Raw genomic sequence first — 27,533 nt, forward strand, 5'->3', positions numbered from 1 at the left:
ATCAAATGAATTTCATGTGGCAAGAAAAGAAAAAATAATGGGCAAAAAGGAAAATCAGGACATAAGGCTAAGACAGAGTTTCAGTTTGTTGGTCTTACTGCTGAATTTATGTAGTCAAATATTTAAGTTACTAGCACTACTTCTCTAAAGCCTTTGCTGGAGCGTTGTAAGAATTAGATGACTTGATGTTTGTAAAGCAGTTTTCTTATGAAAATACAAAACAAAACAAAACAAACAAACAAACACATTACAATTATATCTATTTATAATTATTTAAGACTGCAGGTGAATTCCTGCTCTAAACTGAGTATTCCTTCCCACCCCTCCCTCTAAATCATGGAGTTCAGTAGCTATGCATCAGATGGCAAAACCACCCCTACCCTGGGTGATGCACCGTCTCCCTCTCGTGGTAGATTGCTCACAGAGAGCAGTTGAAGAAGATTCTATAGCTTTAGATAACAGATTTCAAGCTTTGAAGACAGAGTGAAGACTCATGGTGTCAGACACAGTGGTCAAAATACATTTTCTGCTGCTAATGATCTATCTGGGAGAGAGACAGTTAATGTTTACATTTCAGATTTTTTCCACAATATTTAAGGTGAATTGGAAAGCCCTAAACTAAGAATAATTATAATTGCCAAAGCCAGAAAAAAAACTTTTAACATTTTGGTAGGTTCATCAGTTTGCCTCTCTTGCTGACAGTAGCCAGAATCAGATGAAGTGGGGAAGAATAGATGGTTAACAAATTGCTTTGCTTATTCCGTAGCCTTAACCTTGACTGTTTCTGTAGAGTAGCTTTTGTTACTACTAAAGGCACAGACACTTGGATTTGTTTCTACCACTGGGTTCCCTTTAAGTGCAGCAGCTATACAATGTTCAGTACAGCTGCCACCTCAATCTCATTTCTCAGAAAAGTCTTTTCAAATGGGATCAAAGAAATCCGCTGACTGACACTTGATGGTTCGAGATGATATTGAATATTTCCTTACACTGTATTGTAGAATAGAATATTGATGCCCACTGTATTCACCAAAAATGGCACAGCTGCAAGTGGTATAAAGGAGAATCAGCTTGAGGTGCTCTATACCAGCTTGAAACGCAAAGGGTTTGATAGTAAATAGGGGATTAAGTAAGGAACACTGTGTCTTCTTTTATGTGAAAAGGTTATATGGAGAAAACAGGAGAAAGAAGAGGAGAATTCATCTGATCATGTGGAGATACTTGCAATTGTTTATTGTCTTTATAATCCATAGAGAGAAAGAGGCAATGATATAGTGTCATTCATCTGATCTGGTTTAGCTGACTCTTTCAGTCTGAGAGGAAGTGTTTATTTCTCTCCAGGATTTGTAAAAAAGGTATGCAGTGATTAGCTTAGGTACAGATGTACAAACCTACAATTCATAGATACGTATTTGTCAAAGGTATTTGTTCAAAATAATCCTGGCACTGGTGTTTTCCAAGGACCACTCCTAGTCTGTATGCCATGTAGGGCTTAGATTTCTAAATGAGCACTCTCTACTGCTCTTTTGATGTTCCTTTGTGACTCCATTGATTCCCTAGGAACAATTCAAGGCTCCTCGTAAAGTAGTGTAAATATCTACCTGCAGTGTCTTTAGCTGTAAGTCAATTTTGTTTTCCAGTTCCATCAGCCATTGTAGGATGTGATCCAGAAGAACACCAATCACTCCCCAAAGATCAGCGTGTCTTATTGTAGAAGTCTGTTACCACCATTCGCTACATTTTTATTTCATGTGTATGTGCTTTGTCCTATCTTTCCGTTAAGTATAGCAACTGTTCATGAGACATAGCACAGCTTTGGTGTCTTGGATGTTGAAGAGTATAACACAGCAAGACCAACTTCCAAGTGAACCAAAACTAGTTACAATGGGCTCAGTTCTGGAGTATGATTTTTCTTGAAAACTTTAAAGATGTTTCTGACATTTTCAGAACATCACAATTTAACGAAGTTATCTTTACTGGTAGAACAAAATCAAAGTGCTCGGAGAACTGACACATGATTTAACATTAGGTGGCCTTGAGCAGGCAGGGGAGATAGGGGTGGAAGACTACTGCAGAATTTACTATAGGTAGTAAAGCCAACAGAAAAAATGGAATTTCTTCTGTAGGAAGTTCTATTACTTTGATAGTTTTTATCTTAAAACTTTTTCTTTTCAGAGAATAAGGTAAAAATTGTTTGGCTATATCCCAGGGTTTAACAATGTCATAAAAAGGAGAAACAGCAGTTTATCAGGAAAAATGTGCAGTAGGGGAACAGAAGGCCAAGAACTGAAATTGAGAATGAAAAATCTAGAATTATAATTTTCACAAAATGTAGCAAAACTCAAGTAGAAGATTAAATATTGATTAAAATTAAATATTGGGTTTAGATTTTAGATTTTCATTTGAACATTTCCGTAATGCCTTATTTTTCCAACAGAGAAAATACTTCAGATTATATTGTTTGACCAATCTACTGGGTTAGAGAAGCAATTTTAATGATGCTAACAATTTCTAGATGTCTCATGTGAGTATTGATGTATATTTGGTAATGTAGGAAGTGATATAGTAAGGTACTGCAATCTACTGCTGACCAAACTTGTACATTAAATTTGTCATAGAAGCACATGATATTGGTGAGCCTGAATATAAGACATAGTCTAACTACTTCATTACATTTTTGTGAATTGGTTGAACACTATGCTATCATCATTGCTCCCAAGATATTAAAAAAAAAGGTTGAAGGGTTAGTTGGTGTAGCTCAGTTAAAAATTCTTTTGAGAAACAGGAGCTAATTATATGATTTTCTTTTTTTAATAATGTCTGTTGTTGAAAGAATGGGTGGCAAGGCTGAATAGAGGCAGAGGGGAAACCAGCCCTGCTTTTGCATAAAAATGAAATATTCCTTTTCCAAGGAGAAAGCCAGAGAACATGTCATACGGACAGGGCCCCTGCATTTTTCCCATGGCGCTTCCTTCTATTCTATCATTTTAGGTAGAAATCAGGTTCCAGTGGGATATGTGCAGAATCTTCATTTGTCAGAAGTCATAGAGAAGAAGGCTGAGCTTATTTATTTGAGTTCTGTAAGTCTTTTTCATAATAAAGTTATAAATAATAAAATAATGTTTTGTCAGCACACAAAAAAAAACCCTTCTTATGCAGAAAGCAACCCTCCTATCCCCTTTGTACTTATGGGAAATGGCTTCTATCACTGAATCTGCCACAAATGCTGCTGCAATGGCATTTGTCTGTCAGTTAAGTAGAGAATATAGCTTTGTAACCATGCATTTAAATGTCTACAGTGTAAATGCTTTTCTCAAAATAAATCAAATATTTTTCGTCTTTTCCATTATTATGTTTTCTCTCTCCTTGAAAATGATTTGAGTTTAGGAGGTTGTTTAACACTTAAGCACTGCCATGGAAAGAACATTTTTTTCATTCTGAGTTTACAAAGACATCATCATGAGCAGGAATTTTCTGTCTTCAAAATGTTAATTAAGGAAAGCAATGGATAAATGCAAAAAGCATTAAATAAAAAAGCAATTAAATAAAAAATAAATTATAAATTAATATATAAATTAAATAAATAAAGCAATAAATAAATGCATCTACAAGTTCCTGGCCTCAGGGAAGTGTCACCACAATATTTATTGTTTGCATGAATGAGTTTCTCACATAAACACTTTTCCCTATTAAAAGATACAAAGCTTATATTTCAAATCATAATAGTTATGAGGGGGAGAAATGATGGGAGAGAAAAAAATATGTTTTTCAGATTAGGTTTGAAAATAGATAGAGGGTCAATGAAATGGAAATAGACAAGAAGACAGATATCTGAGGAATATTTAGAATGGAAGGTATCTTTTGGTTAGAATTAGGAAAACCAAAAAGTCTGATTGAGAGGTTGCTTCCACAACCATGTCTCCATGAGTATTTTTTCATCTTTGCATTGCTACCAGTGCAGTTGCAGCCAAAGGTGAGATCAGCTAGTTGCAGGAAGAACTTCCTAAAGGAATCTAGAAATGGTCCGTATTATCTTATAATTCTGAAAAAAAAATTTCTCTGAAAGATAACCTCATGTTTTCTAATGTGTTATCTTTTCATTTGACAACAGGCTCATGATCTTTTTTCATGGACTACTTGTCGACTGGTAGCCAATCAACAGCACAACTGCTTTCCTGCTTTCTGCTTTCCTTTGTCATACCTGGAAAACAAACAGACAAACAAACAAACAAACAAAACACATAACTAAAGCCAGAGACAAAAAAAACCCACCTCCTATATACCAGTCTTGAATCAAGGCTGGAGCAGAAGGTACCGAATGAAGTCAGTTGTTTGGATCATGAAGTAAGTAGGCATTGGACCTGCTTGTATTAACATGAGCTAATAAGCAAAGACACAAGCCTGTGAAAATTGGGTTGGGTCCCTGACTGGAACTAGAGACAGACATGGAAGCAAAAAGAACCAACACAGTCAAATTAAGAAAAGGGAATGAAAGGCAGGCAAAATCAATGCTCCTGCCATTCCTATTCCACCTCATTAAAACAGAGAGAATTTCGCAGGAAGGATATGGGATTTACCTGAAAGAAGGAATTTCTAAAATTTTCCTTAAATAAAACTACTGTTTAAAGTTGATTTTGATTTTAAAATTTTTAACATTTATTATAAAACAGAATAGAAGGAAGTTTTGCAAGAAGAAATGGAACATTCAAAATATTAAATTTTGAAAAAGTAAGAGTCTAATATTTTAAGGTCTTCAGAAATTGTTTATCTTTTATTTTCTTGAGCAGAAATGAAAAAATAGAGATTCATTTCTAAAAGTTTGGGGTGATTTTTGCTCAAAATTTATTGCTAAAAATGCTCTAATAAGAAAACTCACCCAGATCATCTAGAAGTCTTCTCTTTCTGTGAGTATGAATAGTATGAGTTCAGCATGAGGCTTTCTAGCCAAATTTGTCTTAGTGCATTATAATCTCAAACAGATAACATCATTAGTAAAGTACTGATACTAACCATTGGAAGAAAGTATATAGACATCATTTAACACTGAATCTGTCTGCTCAACTTATAGTTACTTTTACTGATCTTTGATGTCGCTGACCAGCCATCCAAAATGTAAGCATACGAAGATATGAAAAAAAAATGTAAATATTTGAATATCTCTTCTTGTAGTGGATGTTTATTATTAAAATATATTTTCCTTCCAAAATGAAAAGCAAGTAAAGCGAAAACAGAAGGTGAAATAGAACAAAAGGATACTCATAAGTGAAATAGAGAAGAAGAGGGATGAAAGGTAAATTGAAGAGAAGATGGAAGAAAAGACTAACAACGGTATTTAAAAGATTGGGATAAAAAATTTTGAGATGAAAAGCAAGGAAATATGCTGCTTAGGTCCTTTTCAGGGTGGCTAGGAAGGTAATAGCAGTAGCATCTATGTTAGGATGATCTGAACATTTCTCAAAACTCCAAGAACTATCAAAAGTCCACTAACTTCATAAGTTTTTTCTAGGAGATAATACATCTTGCTCCCATGTCTCAGAGCTCTCAGACTTCTTCAGCAGGCTCTACTGGCAGTATCTTTCCAACTGGCCAAACACTTCAAGGATCTCTGTATTGTTCCCAACAACAGGTACTGGTGTAGAGTTACTATAACACTGTAAAGAACCACCTGAGTGAATCATCCTATGTTGTCATGGACACAGAAATTCCTTTAAAAAGATAAAATGCCATCTTAAAATGAGCTGCTACTGTCTTTGCTCTTAAAATAGCAAGCATACTCAGCTGTATTTAGATATTTTCTGTATATCTTTCATTAGTGTTTGCATAGCTTTATATATTTTGTACTAACAGAAAAAAAAATAAACTTTTCTTTATATCATTTTTATCTAGCTATATCTATATCTGTAAGTAGAGAACAGCAGCCTTTAAGAGATATAGGAAAACACTTTTGTTTTGTTTTGTTTTAATTATGAAAATCTGTACTGACTCCCATTCTGATCCTTAATTATCATGTCTTGGTAGGACTATACACTCTACTGTACTCAATTATAGCCATAAATGTCTATTTACCGCCATTTGTACATTATTTCTAAGAACAGGAAGAAATTTTATGGTCAGCACAGTCTTGAAGGCCCAAACTGTTCTTGGACTTTTCTGATGGCTCAAAAACTAAGGAGGGAAAAGGAAGGAAAAGTATATTGGTGTGCCTCAGTGTGACAAAGAACAGATCTTTTAAAATTTGTAGAGCAATGCTATTACTGCTCTGGTAATAAATTGCCATGATTTGAACTTACCAGAATAAGAATCTCCAAGTGATAATGGAGATTGCATGTGGTTGAAACAGAACTCATGTGAAGGGCTGTGACTTTCCAACCTCACTTGCTGCAATAGCAGTGTTTTTTGATAATACCTTGAATGGTTAAGATGTACTCTTCTCCTTCTCTTGCTCCCTGCCACATTGGGATTCCAGAGATGGTGACCGTCACTGAAGGTTTAGATCCCGGCAGCAAGCTGAGAAACAAACAGCAGTGTGAAAAAGACTTTTAAAACCTGCTTTAAAATCTTTCTGTGGATGGAAAAAAAGTATTGGCTTGGTAACACGAAAGGGATTTTTTTCACTCTGTAGCGCTAGATGAGATCTAACACATCAGCAGTGACTACAGGTCACTAATGACAGATGGCTGCTCGGTGACCTATGAGAAATATCTATTGGTATCAGTCCAGAGTGTAGTGAACAGGTATCTGTATTACAGCTGGTGCTAACTGGCAACTTTGTTCACAGTCTCAGCAGAGAAACCAAGGACCAAATCGCCTGCAGAGACTGAGCTGTCCTCTCACCCTGACACAACAAGGATGAAACATATTGGCAAGAAAATCTTCCCTTATGCTACCTAAATTTGAATGTCCTTTGTATTTCCAGTGTCTTTCCTGGGTAGAAAACACTTCAGAAAATATTGTGGATTTTATATTTTTGCAAATATTTAGGCAATGTGTACACACATATTTATTAAAGAAGCAGCCATAAGAGAACCATAGTTAGCAATTGTTTGAATTTCAAAATTAGCTCTCAATTCCACTTTTTTATGTATGAAAAAGAAAACCTAGCATATCCTTCTCATTGTATTGACATGGTAGGAAAAAATAATAATTTTATATTGAGAACTTAGAATGAAATTTACCTTAATTCATCTGATTATGAAAGAAAGAGGATTAATGATAAAATTTCACATTAAATGTCAGTCTTTTTTTTTTGATGCAATCAAAATCAATACTGAAATAACACGGATTGTTCTCTCTGCTCCTGTAACAGAGAGATGAGTAGGAGACATGTAGCAGCCAACATAGATTTGTCAGAAATGTATTGTGTCAAATCAATGTAAACTCCCTCTGTGACAGGGTAACAGACCTTGTGGGTAGGTAGAAGCAGTGGATGTAATGCATCTTGGCTTTAGAAAGGCCTTTGGCATGGTCTCAGATGGCATTCTCATAAGCATACTAGATCTAGATAAAACTTAGACCAGGTATAAGAAAAATACACCCGAGGGTTATATTCTAATGGAGAGTCACTGAATGAGGATCAGGAAGATTCTATTATACGTCAGGTCATTTCAATGTCTTTGTTAAATCTACCAATGATACAGACATGGGAAATATATTTGGGACGACATGCTTAGATTTCAAATTCATTTTTACAGATCTAACAAACAGGAAAAAAAATGGAATTCAGTGAATTTAATTGGGACAATTGCAAGGCTTTTCATGTAGGTGGGAGTAATCAGTTCCACAGACAGAAACCTTGGAACAATCAATTAGATAACAGTTCTTCCCAAGAAGACCTTGGGGTTATGGTTGATCACCAGAGCGAAATAAAACAATGTTTGTATAGCTTTGGCCAGAGTATAGCTTAGAAGAGAAGAGAAGTATCTTTCCTTCTACTCAACAACACTCACAGGGCTTTAGGTGAGATCATCTTTGTACACTATACTCCTAGAGAAAAGAGGAACATTTAGAAAGAATCTACAGAAAATTGGTACACCATGTGAGCCAGGAAGAAAGCTGATAGAAAATGGATTAACCTTTTTAACATTAAGAAGAGAGAACTGAGAGAGGAAACAGAACAGCTTTTAATTGTGCAAGAGGTTTGCTGTTTAATGAATTCTCCATGGTATGAACTAGATAAATGGATTCAAAGCAGATACAATAAATGCATTTCTAACAATACAGACAGGCATCATACTTTTACTGATTTTCCTCTGGATGTTGTTAATATTTTGGTCATCCTTTTGCACATTGTCTTTGGTTGGCTTTCAGCCCTTAAATGTTTCATCAACATCAGGTTGAGAATTAATCTAGAGAACCTGTTAAAGTATTTTACAACTCTGTTTTTCTGTAAGTCTGTAGCTGAACCAGTTTTACTCGTAGACAGCATTTCTGCAGTGGAGTTCATATACCTTGAAGATCTCCTGTAACACAGAACATCACTGAAGTCAGGATGGTCATACTCATGTATTTCAGACTTCATCCAGGTATTTCAGGACTGCAGTCCTTCCTTTTATTGTTGAAATAATACTTATTAATACTATTCATACTGTGGGGACATAAAACAGGCACTACTCACACATACATTGTGCATAAAGAGCACAAGTTGAAAAGGGAGCTACAGCACAGGGACAGCAAAGATATACTCAAATGAAAAAATTCAAATGAAAAAAATTTTTTTTTTGAAATATTGAAGCAAGTGGAGATATTAACACAAAAGGGTTTCAGTTGGCTGTAACTTTAAGAAGGGTGTACAAAAATATGCATATCTACTAAAAAATTAGACAGCAACAACCTACAAACAAACACAGAACCCAGTTTGGGCTAATCTTATTTCCACCTCTTGTTTGCCACACTCATGTATTCCACCCTACCTTAAAACAGGTTAAAGCTACATGATGAGCTCCTAAACAGGTCTCCCAAGGGGTCAACCAGTTTTGAGAAGGTGCTGAACTCCTGCAGCAAATGCATTGTATGAGCACATTCTTGGACTGAAACCTCTTCAAAGGTGAGATCACTCCATCTTATAATACCTTTGGATAGTGCTTAGGATGTGTAGAGAAAAGAAAGGGTCTGCTTCCAATGAAGTACAAACAGCAAAAATCAAAGACTGAAGTACAGTGGTAGAAGTGTGGTTTAAAACATTCAAAGTGTCAGTGAGATGTACTACTCTTAGATGTTACTGAAAGTGTGAGAAATACTGGTAGCATAGTTATGGCAGGTCAAATCAACTGTTTTTATGTTATTTGCTTTCAATTAAAAAAGCAAAAAATCACGAACGATATGAAGCTGTTGTTGATTTTTCTGACTGCCAGCAACAATCAAACAAAGCTTCATGTTTCAACTAACCAAGTCAAAATGGGTAAGCAAAACCAGAGAGGGAGGAGGCAAAAATGTTAAACAATTGCTCGACTAAAGGAGCTCTTAGACCACTTTTCAGACTTATGGCACTTAATTGAGATGCTTCCACTATGAGTGTAATTACTGTAGTTTACAAAACTAGGTGCCATAGACTGTAACTATAGTCAGTGAGATATTGGTATATCCAGAAGCTCTTTGTAAGGAGTCTTCTAGAGTTAGTAGTGTATCCTCTGACATGATATTTCCTTTCTGAAATTTTCTTTCCAAATTTTCAATGGAAAATCTGATCCAAAACTTTTATTTGTAGAAGGTGGTCAGTTATTTTAAGTTACAAAGGGATTTTATACTTTCTTAAATATCGTTTCCCACGAGCTGTGAATTCATGAGAGCTACATTCTGTCAATGACCAAGGCCCTAGTACTGGACAAAACTGCACTTTGAAGGCACATTGACAATATCTAAACATTTCACATTGTAATCAGACTACTAATGTAAAGTCTTCTGGAATTCATCATGGGACATACTCCTTCAGTAGAACAGCTAATATTGTCACTATTGATTTTAACCTAATTTCTGTTTACATGAGTTGCTTTAGATTCCCAATGCCTGAAATACTTTTTCCCTCAAAGGCTGAAAACTAAAGTTTGACTCTTTTTCTACCCCCTTTCTTCTATTGAAAGGAAGAGGACAAAAGCTTCATAGTGACCTTGATTATAACTAAACAGCCATTGAATTTTTGTAGTTGAATTAAAAATTATATTAATATTTTTCTGTCTTACCTATCCTTCTCCCCCCTTAAACACAACTTTAAAGAAAAAAAGGTAAGTTTATATGTATATGAATTTATATATATATATATATTTAGAATGTAATTGTAAAAAAAAAAAAAAAACATTTACTGTTTGAATCTCTATGGTTTATTCATATGCCTTTTAGCACAGTGGGGAAAGATTTGTTTTCCTATTAATTCTGCACTATGAATGCTGCAACTATTGGTAAATTCCAGAACAACTGCTGAGGGCTTTACAGTCCTGTGCAATTTGCTATATATTGCTAGAGCACTTAGCACTTTCTAAGGTCTAAAATATCTCCAAAGTTACAAATGTTTCTTATTTATGAGCTCCTGGTATGAACTGAAGACAGGTCTAAAACATTTATTTTTAGCCTCCTGGTATTTGTATTTATTTTTTAAGTGTGAGTCCCTTTATACCTTGCCTGTTTGAAATACAATGTTTATTCTTTAAATGATCACTTTGACCACAATGATGGTCGATTGTGTGGAGTTAGAAATGCTGTGACATTCTCGGTTTTGGCTTTTTTTCCAACATTTTTGGTGGGAAAGAGCAGAAAATCAATGTAAGACAGATATGGTGCAAAGCCCACTGTGCATTCTCACTATAAGTCTGTACCCACTGAGATTTAGGAAATATTACTGAAAGAACAGCCAGAAAGAAAATTGGTGGGAAAGTTGTTATTTTTCATCTGGTTTTAAACTCTTTGCCTGCTTAGAAGTAAGTAGCTCAGCATCAGAATAAAAGTGACTTTTATTAAAAAAAAAAAAAAAGTAAAAAAAAAATTGTTTTTCATTCTTAATGTGTAATGGAGAGAAACAGCACATAAAAATGTTTTTTTAATAAGTGCTGTTTAGACTGGATACTCTTAAAGTAGTCATGGAGGTCTATCACCACTGTTATTTTGGCTTTGGGAAGAAAAGTTTTGTTTCAGTGTGCTTACATTAGCTAAAAATCCCTTATAAACAAACAAACAAAATGCCTGTATATACTAAATGACACCTAAGGAAAGCAGGAAAACAGGTACCCAGAACTCTGTTTTAATTTCTAAGGGAAAAACTGAATATTTTGTTAGAAATAAATGCAGATTCAATGTTCTGGTCAGATATTAGCTGTTATTTCATGAATTGTTTTACAAATTAAGCATTACATTGCTGATAACTTGACCATTTCCACTAGTTTTGTGTTTGTCGGAAACTGCTTACTGCAGTAGCTTGACACTCATGTTTGTCCATGAAAGAGCAAAATGTAATATAAGATGAAAAATAACGTACTAAACTAAACTAAACTAAATAAAATAAAGAAAAAAATAGTATAGAACACAAAATATGTAACATAGCAAACTGAAGGGATTGCTGAAATTGCTACATTTTTGTATCGGCCTCGCGCAAGAAGATTCATCTCTAGCCACAAAATCAAAGCTGAAGAACGAATGCGGTGCCCAAAGTAGAACGTAAACAATTAAATTAGCTGAGTTTGTAAAAAAGCAAAACTGCTGAAGTGGTAAACAATGACAAAGCATGCACAAAAATGGAAAAGAGAAAAGTACAAGGTGAAGACTACAAGCCTTCATCAGAAAGTCCCCAAAGTACAACCACCAGAGGGTACTGCAAAGTAGGAGGGACAATATGGTAATTAGTTCTGAGAAAGCATTAACATAAATCTTGCCCTTTCTTGGAAATTGCATGAATATGTAAGTCACCGTACCATAAATAAGTACTCATTGTCTTGCTTAGGAGTACAAGTTCGGTGGAATTATCCCCCACGTACCCGCTGCTGTTAATAAAGAATACCTACTTTCTAATTCTCCCAAAAGAGTCTTGGAAAGTTACATCACTTTCTTCATTTCAATAAAATAAAATAAAATCTTGTTTGGGGTTGGGGCTGTGCATAAAGCTGTCTTGCTGACAAAAGGACTGCTCTGAGAGCTCCCTGAAGGCTACAGGCTGAGCATTTCTCTCTGCCTTTGCTAGGTCTGCTGACCTAACCCCTAAAATGGGATATGGTTTGTTCCTCTTCCCTCCTTCTTTTAGTTAGTGGGAATTCCTCTAACAGTTATGTACTCTCAGGAAGGTCAAAGTTCTGCAGCTGCATCAGGATCTGGAACTGGGAATGATTTCTTGCACATTTTGTCTTTCTTGTTCTGGAACAGCCATGGCATGGCTTTAAAGAAGTGTAACAACCAGGAGAGCCTGGGAGAGCTGCGTGCAGAAGTGGCCAGTCTACAGGGAATACAATATGGGCTATTTACCCAATTAATTATAGAAAATGGCCAGACAGACATTTAATGAGCATGGTCCCACTGTGACACACACTGACATATGTGTGTGTAGCTGATCTGTTTCCTGGCAGCTCCACCGTTAAGATGACTTGCTGTTTACAGCCATATAAATAGTTGTAATTTATAGCTCTATCTATTATAGCAAGTAGCATATTGCTCTCACTATTGGCATGGAAATATGATTTTTTGATTTTTTTTACCAGCTGGAGATATTCATACCCCTTATCTTTAGGACCTAACTTAAGCCCAAAATGCTCATTCCCTTAATCATCTTAAACATTAAGGTTCTGAGAAATGTCCTTTTAACCTGAAGCTTCGTATTCACACAGCTGTACTCTTGGTTCATTCATTTTACCTAATTTTATCTTCTCTTTCATTTATTCCCTATGAAGGGAGGCAGTCCTTCAGTATATTGGCTAACATGGAACCTATCCTGTTTTCCAGTTCTCTCCTTTGAAAACCTGGTCTCATGGATCTTTTCTTTTATTATGAACATTACCCCCACCCCCTTCTGCAACTGCCTGGTTGGAGCCAGCTATCATGCACATAGATGTGAAGACAAACCTGTCCAAAGGATTCCGGTCTGAATAGAGGTAATATAAGGTCTATTTTACAGGTTTGTTTTCATTTTTCAAGACTTCACAGTTTTGATCACATAGATTTCAAATGGATAGCTGTAAGAGGCTGAATCTGCCGCAATCATAGCAAAACTTCCCAGATATTCAAAGATTTTTAATCTGGTATTTATCTTTCTGTTTTCCCCATCCCCTATGAAAGAAACGAGCAAGCCTAGTTTCAAAACAGCCATTCAAAGATGTTTGGATGTGAGTTTCTGCACTGACCTCTTTTATATACAAGAGAAGCAGGAGCCAGCCTTCTACACGGCTGCTCACAGAGAACAGGAGAAATCTGTACGGTCTCTTTCAGTTCTTTTCCAGGCTGGTGGTACAGAGGATGTTAGGGATCTGCTGCAAACAGATGGAAATTCAGTACTGATATGAAAACACAAAATAAACCCTGTTAAACAAAGATTTACAGTTAAGTACATTTTAAAACGTGTGTATACTACACAAATACATATAATATTTTTATTCAGTAAGATAAAATAAATCTGAGCTAATCAAAGACTCTCCAGAATCAATTGCCCTGCTACCACTAAAACAACTTTCAGTCCTCATGAAAGCAGGTAAGAGAAGGTGCTCCAAGCAAAGCTTAAAAGGGTTTCCTTGGTAAGAACATCAAAGTCTGTCTGGTAGCTCAATGTACCTATATTTTAAAATCATTTTGCAGAAATGATGGATGGAGATATTAAAAAAATACATAGTTTTAAGAAACTAGCATAATCATGAACATTTATTTGCATTCTGGTGACTCAGTTGAACAGCCTCTCTATAAGTTCCAGTTTGGTTTTCCCTTTTAAAACCTCACAGTGCCTGTAAACCTTATCTGTGACATTTTTGTAAGGTAAACAAATCAACAAAGTGGATCAAAAAACAGGGCAGATCCTAGATTGACAGGAAGATTCTGTTTTTTTGTTTTTTTTTTTTTTCTCTTTTTTTTTCTGTTCCACAGAAAAGGACTCTCCATTTGTGATATAAAAGCAATGGGGAAATAATAGGAGAAGTAGAAGTAGAATCTTGGTCAGGTACGTATAACAACTCCTTGGGCCTAAATATATGTTTTGCTCAGCCCTGTATTAGTCAACCCTAAGAAGTGAGACCTGTTGTCCTTTCTTGTTGTTAGACCAAAGCAGACACTCTAGCTTACAGTGGAGGTGAGCAGGTCCTGACATGCAATGCTCTCTCATTTCTCTCACAGTGATGCTTCCAATAAAACTGAGGCAGCCTGTTTGCTCTCCAGCTCATAAGACACCAAATTTGATAAGGCATGTGAAAAGTCTACACAGTCACTTCTTTTTTTTTTTTTTTTTTTGAGATCTATAGTTATTCATTAGCTCAGCTATAGGTATAGAGAAGCAGAATTAAAGCCCCATCTTCTGTGGAGGATTAAAGTCATTAAAGTCAAAAGAAATTCTTCATTTTGGGGAAACAGCTGAGCCTTTGTTCTCTTGTAAAATAGAAGAAGGTTACTTTTCCTGGTCACAACCTGGGTTTCACGTAGCAGAAACCTAATCTGCAGAACTACTGTCTCATTTTACATACTATTACATTTTTTACAAAAATAAAAAAAATTATGTTATTTTTACTATGTCCACAAAAACCTACCCCACTGAATATCATGGGTCAGTATGAGAAAGAAACTGAACTGAACTGAAAATACTTCATATCTGATAGCTGCTTGGGGCTGTTTTTTTGTTTTGTTTTGTTTTGTTTGTTTTTTATTTTGTTTGTTTTTAAATAATAAATAAGTAAATAAAACAGAGCCAACTTACATCACCTAAAGAAAACATAACATCTCTGAATTCTAAATATAATTTCTAATTAGAGCCCATGGAAAATAAATAAGGTTTGGGCATTCCTTACGTGGTCAAAAAGTGTCCTTTTCAATGTGTTAAATTCAGCTAATAAGTTTTTCTTAAAAACAAACAAAAAACGACAAACCAACCAAACAAACAAAATCAACTTCAAAAAAAACAACCACACAAAAACACTCTTATGCTGCCCTGTCACTTTAGATTATTAGCAACACACTAAGTGGCTGGATGGGTGCTGGAAAGTCTTGAACAAAGCTTGTGGATAGGGCAATCATGAGAAATTGCTCTGACAGCAGAGCGAAATTGAAAGGAGTGTTTATTACATTTCTGTGTCACGATGCTAACCAGTTTATTTTTATTATGCCCCAAAGGTCTTCCTTTTGCTACCAAATTGGGATTTAAGCAGAGCAGGGAAAACATGTAGATGGCTGAGGACTATCCTTAGAAGTAACCCATATAGCCATTGTTGGCAGATGCAGTTCATGTTCTTTCATTCTCACTTTGACTAGGTCTACGCTGAACCATTAACCTGTATGAATAATATCCTCTCTGGAACATAAGCCAGTGTCTGTGGAGTCCTGTCCCCTGACTGCTGGTGCCACAATGCTGTGGTTTTCTCTCCAATCAATGGTCTGAATAATGGGAGAAATCAGTTGTCTTCCTTGGGGAGTTACAGGAGAATACTACTCAAAAAAACAGCTGTTAGAATAAAGTAGCTCCCATTGTCACTGTGAAATGACAAAGATCCTAGGACAGCAAGAATTGAATACCGGAATCTGATAAGAATCTTCATGTTAGGAAGATAGGAGCAGGGAATAGGAAGGGTGGCTGAAATAAAACTAGCATCACAGCCTGGGTTACCTGATGGGTCACCAGCAGATTATGATTCCTTCTTCCCTCAGTACTAAGTATGCTGAGAAGGGAGCATCTCCTTCACCCACCCACATGGAGTGAAAGGAAGCCCATCAAAAACCTCCACTCTAAGCCACACACAGCACACACACGAGGGAACACTGAATCCCTTTCAAGGGCAAGGAACCTCAACAAACCAAGAACCATTGAGCAGAGCAGCCTGGCCCCACTTACTACCAAGGCATGTCCATACATTATAGCAGTGGTGATATTTTTCTTCTCTCCCCATACTTCTGTAATCTAACATGACAGTACAAATGGCCTTTAAATGGTCTAAGGCATAAGTATGCATGGGGCAAAAAAAAGAGGGGGGGGAGGGGGTGGAAGTAGGTACTATGCCTGGGTTATCCTTCTTTGTAACTGCAGGAGCCAAGAACAGCAAAACAGATTTTTCTTGATTGGGGATGAAATTAAACTGCATTCAACCGTTAATAATTGAGGAAGGATTATACAAGCATAAACAAATATTTCTGCCTGCATGAGTTACCTTTCAATAAAAAGTAACAGTTGAAAACTAATTCTGTTCACTAGACATAGACCTCAGATGGCTGGAGAGTTTTAGATGATCCTCGGTTGTATTAAATAGGACCTTGCCCCTTTCTCTGCTGAAGGTTGATATTCTACTGAGTGCTTGTGATTTCTGAACATTCACAGCATTCATGAAAAGGAAACCATTCTTTCAGGGTTTCTCTGCGTCGGTTTTTCCTCTGGCAATAGAGCAGCTGTTCTGTGGGTGAAGTGTTCTGGTAAATGCTTGTGAGCGTGAGATTTAGTGAAGCACAAGAGAAAGCTCAAGTAGAACACTTTTTTTTTTTTTTTTTTCGAGTGGGGGTATGACACTTTTTTTTGGGGGGGGGGGGAGGGGTATGACAACACCACTGAGGGAGATACAGGACTGGAAGGAAATGATTATACCATCAAGTCATATAATGTTTCATCAAGTTAGTGAGGCTTTTTACTCCCCCCGTCCCAAATTCAAACTCCTTACTCCACTTACATCCATAAAATGTTTCTAGTTTACAGCCTTTCCCTTATGACCATTTAATATCCACTAGTCCATATTCTAACACTGTCCTTTCTGTCCTTTCATTTAAGTAGTTTTTGCACTCCTGGTTCTTTATGCCTTTCTTCCATTAATATATAGAAATCAGTTTTCTCACTTTCTTTTTTTTTCCTTTTTTCTTTTTCTCTTTTTTCTCTCTTTCTCTCTTTCTCTCTTTCTCTTTTTCTCTTTTTCCTTTTTTTTTTTTTTTTTTTTTTCGCCGTTAAACTAAACAAACCAAATCTTGTAATACCTTATGGAATTAAATTCTATATCTCTGATTATCCTAGTCTCTCCTTTTCCAGTTTGATCTTTTGATCTTTTTGGATGTGTGACCATAAGCCTATGCAGTGCACTGATGATTTGTAGGTTCACATTGCCATTGCTTTGTCTCAAATGAAACTATTTTATCTTCTAGACATAGAGAATATCCACTGTATCTCTTCTTCTGTGTCACTTCTGTCACTACTAGCACTCTCCTGATCAATTATTTCTTTTTCTGTTGCTTACAAATGCTAAGATCCCAGTTTATCTGACATGATTTTCTAAGTTCATGAGAGCCTACCATTTAGTGGCATAAAACTTTTTCTCATAACAGGTCATATTGTTTTCAATGTTATCCTAATATTCCCACATGCTATTATGACTGTTATTTCTGCTTTAATGAGCCTTTGAAGTTTGTACAGAAATAATTTCACTTCACTTTTCATATCTTAAAGGCAACTAGTAAGTTCAGTCAGTGGAATATCACAGATACCCAAAGAGTGTAAATTCAGTGTATTTTCACATAAGGATCTGAGACAGATGAAAGAAATAGACCGTTATATTTATTGTAGAGAGAGCATAGAAGACGATTAGTTTAGACATAATACCCAATTTTTAGGTGTCTGGACTTGAGATGAGACCACCTCTCATTTCAGTAAGGAAAAATGGGGGTAAAAAAATGAAGGGATTTATCTTAATTTGAAAGCATTCATTGTAAGAATAATAAAATAATTTATGTCAGAAGGGACCTCTAGAGTAACCCCCACGCCCCAGACTCAGTCTAATGGAGCGTATTATTCTTGCATGTATTTTCTCCTGCAGAGTTCTATGAGCTCAGTTATTGCTGATGAGAATTCTACCCAGCAAAACATTCAACCTTCAATATTCACTAAATTCACTAAAGTTGATTTCAGATAACATCATGGAAAATAAGTAATTCCTCCTGTGTTGGTTTGTTATATAAATCAAACCGCTAAGGAACAGATACAATACTGCATGTAAACATATCTCACCAAAAAGAGGAAACTGACAAATATCTGCTATGAACTATTTGGAACGCATCTGCAAACCAAAAATTATTCACTGAAGACATTTGTGAATAATTTCACATAATGAATAAATGTTCACAGAACACCAATGGGAACAGAAAAATTCATCAAATGAAATTATTTGTTGCAAATCACTCAGAACTCCTGTGTTTATCTAAAACTTCAAAAGCAGTTGCTCTACTGTACATTATTCAAGAAGTTTTGAATGGCTGTTGAGTACATTCTAGTTGAGGTTTCTTTAAATTTGGAGTGTCTCTTGGAAAATTCTATGCAAAATGATGCTATATTAAATTAAATCTCTGTTCTAAATTAATGTCTCCTTTAGTTTACATTATTGTCCAGAGTTATCACAATACACAAATGTTTTAAGAATGTTGTGGCTTTATTTTGATAGGATCAAAGTCATGAAAAGCTGAATATTGAAGACGAAATGAAAGGCCAGGAACTCCTTGTGGAGAATGAAGGGAACAACAAGGCCTAAGATGATCATATGTAAGCTAAGGTACTTAACCAAGAGCATTTTCCTCTTGTCCTTCTCTCATAAGTGCAGAGAGGGAGAGAAATCACTGGAGGTTGAATCAGGTACAGTTTGCTGTGCTCTGTTCTTTATCTCATTTCACTAAATATAGACAAGAGTATAGACAAGATGATTGGCCTTTTAACTAAAACTGGGTGCCTGCCTATGGAGACATGAAGCTCATGGAGGATTTGGAGCAAGGTAAATATTCAGACAGGATTTCCTAATAAATCAATAAAGCTATTTTCTCATTACAGAGTATTTCAGAGTCTGTGCAGATAGAGGTTGGAAGGGATCATGAGACAATACTTCATCTATTCAAGATGATGTCTGAGACATGATACCAAAAGTCTTCTGCTTTGGTCTTGCTTGTAGCCAAACTATACTAGCCATCCAGAGTATTGACCATGTAGGTTACATCAAAGCAAGCTTGAAGACTTTTGTATAGCCCACTTACACAAATTAAGGATTTTTTATTATTATTTTTTTCCAAGAACACAGGCACCACATAAATCCTTGACATATGGCCTCCGCAGCAGTGCCAAGGTTTTGCTAGTTCTCCACAGTAGACATAAGTTTTTCCCTACCAGGAGTTTGAAGCATTTTCATTCCTGTTACCCTATCAATGCTACGCCAGGGCTAAAAATCTTCCTGGTAAATGGTAAAGACCATAATTATATATCTTATTTGAACACAAGGCTAAAAAACCCTGCCTTGTATCAGAAGGATGTCAAAGGATGCAAATTCGGTTAAAAATTACTATAGTTCCATAAGTTTTGATGAAAGTAAGCCAATATACATATGTTAAGGTATTCTGATAGAGTTTGCCTGTATTTCTTTTTAGAGTGCTGTTAAGATATATTGATGGGGTTAAATGAGGAAACCCACAGAAATTTAAGTTATGGAGAGCTTTCTTTGGAAACAGTCTGAACACAACCTTTAATTCAGTGAAGGTAAGCTGAGAGTGTGTGTCAAGAAAGGTATTTATATTCTACTCTTTTTGTAAAACTATTCTTGCTGTATTTTCACTCCTAATTTGTGCATTTTCACAGTGAAGTCTCCAAGCAAAATAACTGCTCACAGTGTACTTCACATTAAAAGAAATAAAGTGGAGAAGAAAAAAGAAATAGCTCAAGAGGAGGTAACAGGGACGGGGAAAACATAGATGAAAAAAGGAAAGTAAGAAAATGAAAAAGGTAAAAAATGATACAATAAAATAAAAAAATCTGGTAGAGGAGTTCTTGGAAAAGGACAGAAGATCAAATGAGAAAACTGTTTGCGAGTTGTATGTATCATGAAGAGGAAGAACACTGACAGCATGTAATTCGGTCATTAGCTCAAATGTGTTGCTTGCTTGACTACAACCTTCATTTGACAGGTCGTGCTTGAGCCACAAGCCAAGAATTTGTTCTTGAGTAACTAGATGGAAAACTTTTACCTGTACATATGTTTGCATGGATATACAAGTACAGGGACCCACACATGTATATACATATTGATGTGTTCCAAGTTCTAATTTCTTAATTAATTTTCAGCCATTTTAATGACTTTGATGTAACTATTACCAAAGTCAACGGAACTGCTAGACTGCATTTCTTCTGATTTACTGTTGTTGTTGACAAAAATCTATACAAGAAGAGTTATTTTTGAAATTCACAATGAAAATTGTATCTATTTCTGATTAAGGGTTAAATATTTTTAGATGGAAAACTAAATAATTTTAAAAAGTATGATTTACGAAACTACTGAAATGCAATCAGCTATGTGTTGTGGAACCATAGGAAAATGAACAAATAAAACATAGATTTTTCATAAAACAGTATGAAAAAGTGGTGGCAATCTTATTTTCCTAATGTGCTTCAGTCAGTATTTTCTATATGATACCTTCTATTCAGAATCTCAATTAGAGACTTTTAACTCTCCAGTATTCTGGAAATTGAAATTCTGGAGAAGGTTCAGCTCTGGATTAACAGTACCATTTTAGTCCATCACTATATCATATCTGCTTGAGGGTGGGAAGGCTCTGCAGGGGGATCTGGCTAGGCTAGATCAATGGGCCAAGTCCAATCACAAGACATTCAACAAGGTTAAATGCCAGGTGCTGCACTTGGTTTATAACAACCTTATGTGGTACAGTCTTGGGGAAGAGTGACTGAAAAGTTGCCTGGCAGAAAAGAATGTGGGTTGTGCTGGCTGACAGACAGCTGAACATGAGCCAGCAGCATATCCAGGAGGCCAAGAAGGTCAAAGGCATACTGACCTGCATCAGAAATCAGGTGGCCAGAAGGACTAAGGAAGTGATTTCCTCTTGTAAACAACACTGGTGAGACCACACCTTGAATATTGTGCTTAGTTTTGGGCCCCTCACTACAAGAAGGATATTGAGTTGCTTAAGTGTGTGGAGAGAAGAGCAATGAAGCTGGTGAAGGGACTAGAAAACAAGACGTGAGGAGTGGCTGGGGGAACTGGGATTATTGTTCTGGAGAAGAGGAGGCTGAGAAGACACTACATCACACTCTAAAACTACCTGAAAGGAGGTTTTAGGGAGAAGGGCATAAGTCTCTTTTCTCAGTTGACAAGTGATAAGTTGCAAGGAAAAGGTCTCAAGTTGTGCCAGAGGAGGTATAGATTGGATATCGAGAAGAATTTCTTCACAGAAAGGGTGGTTAAGGTGGAACAGGCTCCCCAGGGAGGTGGTGGAGTCTCTATCCCTAGAGGTATTTAAGAGGAGTATGGACATGGCAGTAAGGGACACGGTTTAGTGATGGGACTCATTAGGTTAATTTGATGGTTGGACTTTTTGACCTTGAAGTTCTTTTCCAACACGGTTGATTCTATGATTCTAACCATATTATAACATTTAAAGCCTAACCATGTGGACTCTTGGTAGCAATGAATACTAAGATTTGATTTTTAAACAAAGAGGATCCTTTACATGAAGATTATGAAACTTCAGTTACATCATGGCTAGGCCACAGATGATAAGGAATAAGGATGGTTAAGGGTACTGACTCATCGCTTCGTATGAGCAGTCAATACTCTTAGTTCTGGCAGTTGTATGCCTAGACTTGGTTCTTGCAAGACTATTAGATTGTTTCTGAGTGACAGGAAAGCTAGAGACATATTTTCTGTCCTTATCTGAAAAACAGACATTGGAATAAGCAATAAGGCTTTGAAGAAAATAAAACAGAGGTAACTGAAGTTTGAAATATGGAGCATCATCTGAATGCAAGCCAGATCTGAAGTGATGGGTATTTAACACCCTCCAAAGCAGTCTATATGCATTGAAGTATTTCATAGAAAGGTTATACTAAAGTATAATGATTAAATGAGTATTTTTGAATCATGGCATCTTTATAGCTCAGCTTCCTTCCCATCCCATGCCATTCCTCACTGCCACATGGCACAGCCTAACACTGTGTGACCTACTCCCTTTTGCTTTTAGCCTTGCTAGAACTCAAATTGACATACTCCTCACAGATAGGCTGTGAGTTGCCTTATTTTTTTCCGATAAATAGCTCTTGGCTCACAACTATCTTATAGCTAGATGGGATATTTAATACTGAAATCATGTTTCATAATGAAATTTTATATCAGCCTTAGTTTCCCCACAGTCTCAACTGTAATAGTGTTTCCACATCACTTATGTGATTGGTTTCTTCCTTCCCACACCCCCTAAACAATGTGCAATTCTTGTAATATTATTTTTTCTATTACTTTGATTCCCCTAAGGTTCCAAAACTATTTCCACATTTACTGTTCCAGTATCTTCATCTTCTTGCTTTATAGCCTTGCAAGCGTATTTCAGAATCTCATTCCTGTGTTGTCTTGGTTTGACACAAGTGAAGGTCCACACACATAGGGTAAACAATACAGTCTATTATTATTATTATTTTTATTATCATTACTACTGCAGTTGTTTTTTTTTTTTTTTAACTTTCATCTTCTTTTCACAGTACCCACTGTATTAAGCATGCAGAGAAAAGTCCACAAGCAATGCCAAAATGGTTTTCCATCTTTGCTTAACCTACCTCTCATCTCCCTCCACCAGCTCAAAATATTGCTGCTGAAGCATGGGCAATGCCTCCTACCCCTCTCCAATTTCCTCACTCATCTGTAGCACAGTGTTCAAGGAAAAAAAGGTCAGCAGAGCTGATTAGGTGGTGAGCCACTCCAGGTTTTCCCCACAGTTTTAGCACAATTCACCACAGTATTGGCACAATTCATAGTTCACAGCTCACCACTTGTAGGACATGCCTGAACATCTCTTTCAAGGCATCTCCCAACAAGACAGTGCCTGTCTAAAATAGTACAGTAAACCAAAGGAGTTTGGAGATACTTTTATTAATGTTTCCCACTTACTAACCGCATTAGGATATATAATAGCCATTCCACTAGGAATGTACATCTTTACCCATAAGTGGAATAATATGTTTCCTGCAGGTAAAATGGTAAGGTCTGCCAGTGATTGCAGGTGTTATTATTTTTTTTTATTATTACTATATATATTTTTTAACTCAACTGTCTTTTGTCTCACTCCTCAGTGGGTGATATGGAAAGCCTTGTGGGATCTCAGCAGCAATGTTCCTCATCTGTGGTTTCAGTACTTAACACGTATTTCCACAATCAGATTTGATACCATTTATTGTGGTAGTCCTCAATTCCCCACCATTCACTTAAATCCCTGTCTCCTTTCCCCCTATTTTGCATCAGACCTGTCTTATTCCTCCTTTTTATTTGCAGTTTCAGGATGCCAGGAACAGCTTGACACGCTATTATAATAGAGTAGTGTGTGAAAAGTTTTATTACTTTGGCATTTTTTGTCATAACAAATATATATTTTTTTTCCTAACAACCTATTTTCTTGGGAGACTGGTGTTTTTAACATCTTTATTGTTTTCACTTCACAGAGTGCAGCTTAATGCCCTCCTTCTCTAAAGCAGTAGCCACATAACTCACTTTCACTTTACTGATGCTGCCAATGATGGTGTTATGCTGCAAGCAAAAATTTTCCCATATCGTCTCTTTGGATTGTAGTCTGCTTATACCTCAGTAACAATTTTGAATTATCTATGTAATTCTTCTGCATACAGACTCTTACACAGCCTTAAGCACTACTGTTTTTATTATTCTGCATTACTGCCTAGAAAGGAGGTTGCATTGTACCTGCTAAACTCATATCCATAAAGGCATCTGTGAGATGCTTACAGTGCTTTCTGTGCTACTTGTATGGTGCTTGATTTTCTTTTGAGCTCATCAAGTGTGTCTTCTTCCATTGCATTGATCAACCCTCCTGGCTTTATGAAATGCAATCCATAATCTTAGGACTGAGACCCACAAGGCTTGGAGAGCTAATGGGAAGGGGATCACTGAAACTAATCCACAGGTGGCTCACAACAAGACCTTTCTGACCAGGCTGATCTGAATATGCAGCAAAATTTGAAGGTGATGCAATTATATCAGCCTCAGTAGTTCCTGAGGTTTTACTTCATCTGAGTATCTGCACTATCATGCAGTGGTTCTCCTCATACCAGCTGTGTCCCACAAAGGTCATTGCATAGCTGGAACATGGCAGATGTACTTGAACTGCCCTGATAATGATGTGGTTCAAAGAAAGCAAGTTACCCATCCCTCCTTCAGCATATTATCCCACCTGTAAGAACATAGGGCTGCGTAACAGCATTTATTCTCTCATCTGTAGGCCCTGGATTTACCTCACTGAATGAACACTGTTCTCCTCCTTATGTCAGCTCTTTGGGCTGCCTCAGATCTTGCACAACTCAGCTCCATTAACTCTTTCCACTTGGCCTTGTTCTATGCAATGCGTATACTTGTAAAGCCTGACAGTGGCATATCTTTTGATGATCTTTCATGAAGGTCATATTTTGCTTTTACTTCGGCTACCATATGTTTTCTTAAACGAGACTGTTCACAGAATAAAAGATCCAAATAGATTTGGCCTGTCATATTTCCATCAGGTTTTTACTAGTCTTGCACTGTAAAATTGATCTATGTATGTTCAGAGTCTCTGATATCTGCAGCTCAGCTGGGTCTGTTTGCCCACGTGACATGCCAGATGCCTGGAAATCCCAGAAAACCAGCCAAAATACATTTCTAGGGAGAACAAGAAGACATGTACAGATCTTGCTGGACATATGGTAGCCCTACATGGGGTTGGATACACAGCTTTGCTATTAATAAGGCATTATTAACAAGACTGATGTCTTCTCATACATTTTGGTCAACCCAAACACCTACAGACAGAAACAGTTTCTACATACTCTCTCTGTTTCTTAAAGGGACTGTGTACTTGCTGCAGGAATATGATGGATTCCTTGCATGTTTCACATTTTAACCACCATATATTTTACCTTCTTCTACTGACCTTTTTTCATTTGCCACTGGTTTTCTTGACGTCAAATGCGCTGATTGTATATTGCCTATATTTTTGCTAATACCCTTTTCTAAAACAAGCAACCAGGTTCAGTAAACATGGAAACTTAAGTACAGGGATTTACTTAAAGAAAATACTGTATTGATGTCCACCTTTAAAACTCATGCCTGTCACAGAATTTTAGCTGCTTGTATGAAATGTAATTGACGTCCCCAAGCAACAATGAAGAAGTGAAAGAGGGGGGTTCTCCAGCAGTCTTTGGGAGGGTGAGGACAGATCTCTCTCAGAATGGTCTCTCCTGGGTTCAGCTCTCCGTGCTTGCAGTTGCTCAGGCCAACAGGAAAATTAAAGTATTATCTCTTTCGTTTCAAATTCACATGCTGTAACATTTTTGTCAGAGTTTCCATGGTTACTTTGAGTAACACAGTTTATTTTCTAATGCAAACACATATTTTGGTACAGAGTATACAGGAGGAACTGCAATATTCTTTGAGGTACACAAGTGTAGCTGAGAAATCTCATCTCCAATGCATTCATGACCATGCCAAGGTCCTACCCCTTAGTAGGTGTTAGCTGGCTTTAGAATTGCTAGATAAGGTCACAACCTCTTTCTTTCCCCCAACTATCAGTCACATTACAACCCTGTAAGGTTCTCCTGAACTTTAACACAGGGATGCACGCAGTATCTCCTTCTTATTATAAAGGGGAGAGAAAGAAAGCTGTGAAAACATAGGGCAGGTTTGGGAAGAAGAAAGGAAAGGTCATGGTGTTCTCAAAGCAGCAACACAATCTGGTTCACAGAGTTCTGCAAAACTAGTTGTCAATGTTCTGCACCATTCTGAGGAATACTTTCTACTTCCACAGAAAAAGGATGTAAAAAATAATAATGGAGGTTGTAAAGTGAAGCTTTTAGTATTTTGAAAATGGGAACATTAGTTTCTTATACATTCCTAATTGCAGCTCTCTTGCATGGTTTTAGGAACCTTTTTATTTTTTATATAGTCACCTTCTGTTTCTTAAATTATATTGTATATAATATCAGAGTTAAGCTATTTTTATATCACCTCAAAGACAAATATCTACTTTATACATATCACAAAAAAATTAATTGGGATTACAAAAGCTAAAGAAAAATTATTTCTTGTGCTTAACAATCAGGTTTTATTTTTGCATTTAAGTGCTTTAAAGAATGTGTACCATTATTATTATGATTATTATTTTTTACTCATTAAAAACATAGAGTACAATTCAGCCAAGCCCCATGAACATTTAATTGTGGATGTTATGTATAGCTTTAGCAATGATGACGCCACCAATGAAGCAGAATGAAGGAAAAGTGAGCAACTTGCAGGCACTTTGTGATTGGTCACAGGGCAAAGAAATGGTCCTGAGGTAGCAGAATCAGAAAGAACAATCAGAGACAGGAAAGAAAAAAAAAAAGATAAAAAGAAAAAGAAAAAATAGAAAAAGAAAAAAAGTAAAAAGAAAAAAAGAAAAACAAAAAGCGATAAAGAAAAAAAGAAAAAGAAAAAGAAAAAAAAAGAAAAAGAAAAAGAAAAAGAAAAAGAAAAAGAAAAAGAAAAAGAAAAAGAAAAAGAAAAAGAAAAAGAAAAAGAAAAAGAAAAGGAAAAGGAAAAGGAAAAGGAAAAGGAAAAGGAAAAGGAAAAGGAAAAGGAAAAAAAAGGAAAAGGAAAAAAAGGAAAAGGAAAAGGAAAAGGAAAAAGAAAGAAATACTTTATCGTAGCAGGAAGCATATGGGAATTTTTCTGCCCAGGAGATCCTATAGCTTCAGAACATATAGGACACGTGTTGAAAATGTTCCCCCTCCATTAAAAAAAAAGAAAATAAAAAATATGTATGTATATGTAGATATAAACTTTAAGAGGAGGAAGAACAGCAGCACAAGTTTAGAAAACAGCTTTCACTACAATCACGAGTTTGGAGACTTATAGGTACTACTTTGCATTCTGCCTGGGCCAGGTGACTCCCTTTTGGGTTACTCTCTCTGAAGACATCTCTGGGGACTTAAAGCTTTTAAATATTCTTCATTAAAAGTGAATTTTCAAAGCACCCCTGGAGAAGCCCTCATTTCCTTTTGTAATTTAGGGAACATTTTTGTTCCATCCTGTGAGAATCCAAGTGAAGCACCCTTAACCTTAAGACATAACTCCCCTTTGATTGGATAAAAGATTGTGTTTGTCACCAATGATGACTTTTCAGCTGTAACAACTTTTTTTGTTTGTTTGTTTTTACTCAGAAACTCAATCAAACTTTAACTATATACTCACTCTCCAGTATGTTGCCAATCACATTGCATATAGCAGAAAGGCCTCTTTAGGAAATATTAATAGAGACAAGTGCACATTGGAATGTTGAATGGATAAACTTAGACATTCCTTTAGCATAAGGAAAAAAATGATAGTTTTTAAATGTGTAAGCTTCACATTTATTGA

At 36.3% G+C, this 27,533-nt stretch overlaps 1 long non-coding RNA gene across 1 annotated transcript; it reads left to right on the top strand.

Annotated features, from left to right (window-relative positions):
• The first annotated feature begins 18,561 nt into the window (after nt 1-18,561).
• LOC125182309 (uncharacterized) lies at nt 18,562-20,575 on the top strand. The gene is made up of 3 exons (XR_007161765.2): nt 18,562-18,671; nt 19,531-19,639; nt 19,739-20,575. It is a non-coding gene; the product is annotated as an uncharacterized lncRNA (long non-coding RNA).
• Nucleotides 20,576-27,533: the final 6,958 nt, after the last annotated feature.

The sequence above is a fragment of the Anser cygnoides genome, chromosome 4, assembly GCF_040182565.1.
Source record: "Anser cygnoides isolate HZ-2024a breed goose chromosome 4, Taihu_goose_T2T_genome, whole genome shotgun sequence".
Taxonomy (NCBI): domain Eukaryota; kingdom Metazoa; phylum Chordata; class Aves; order Anseriformes; family Anatidae; genus Anser; species Anser cygnoides.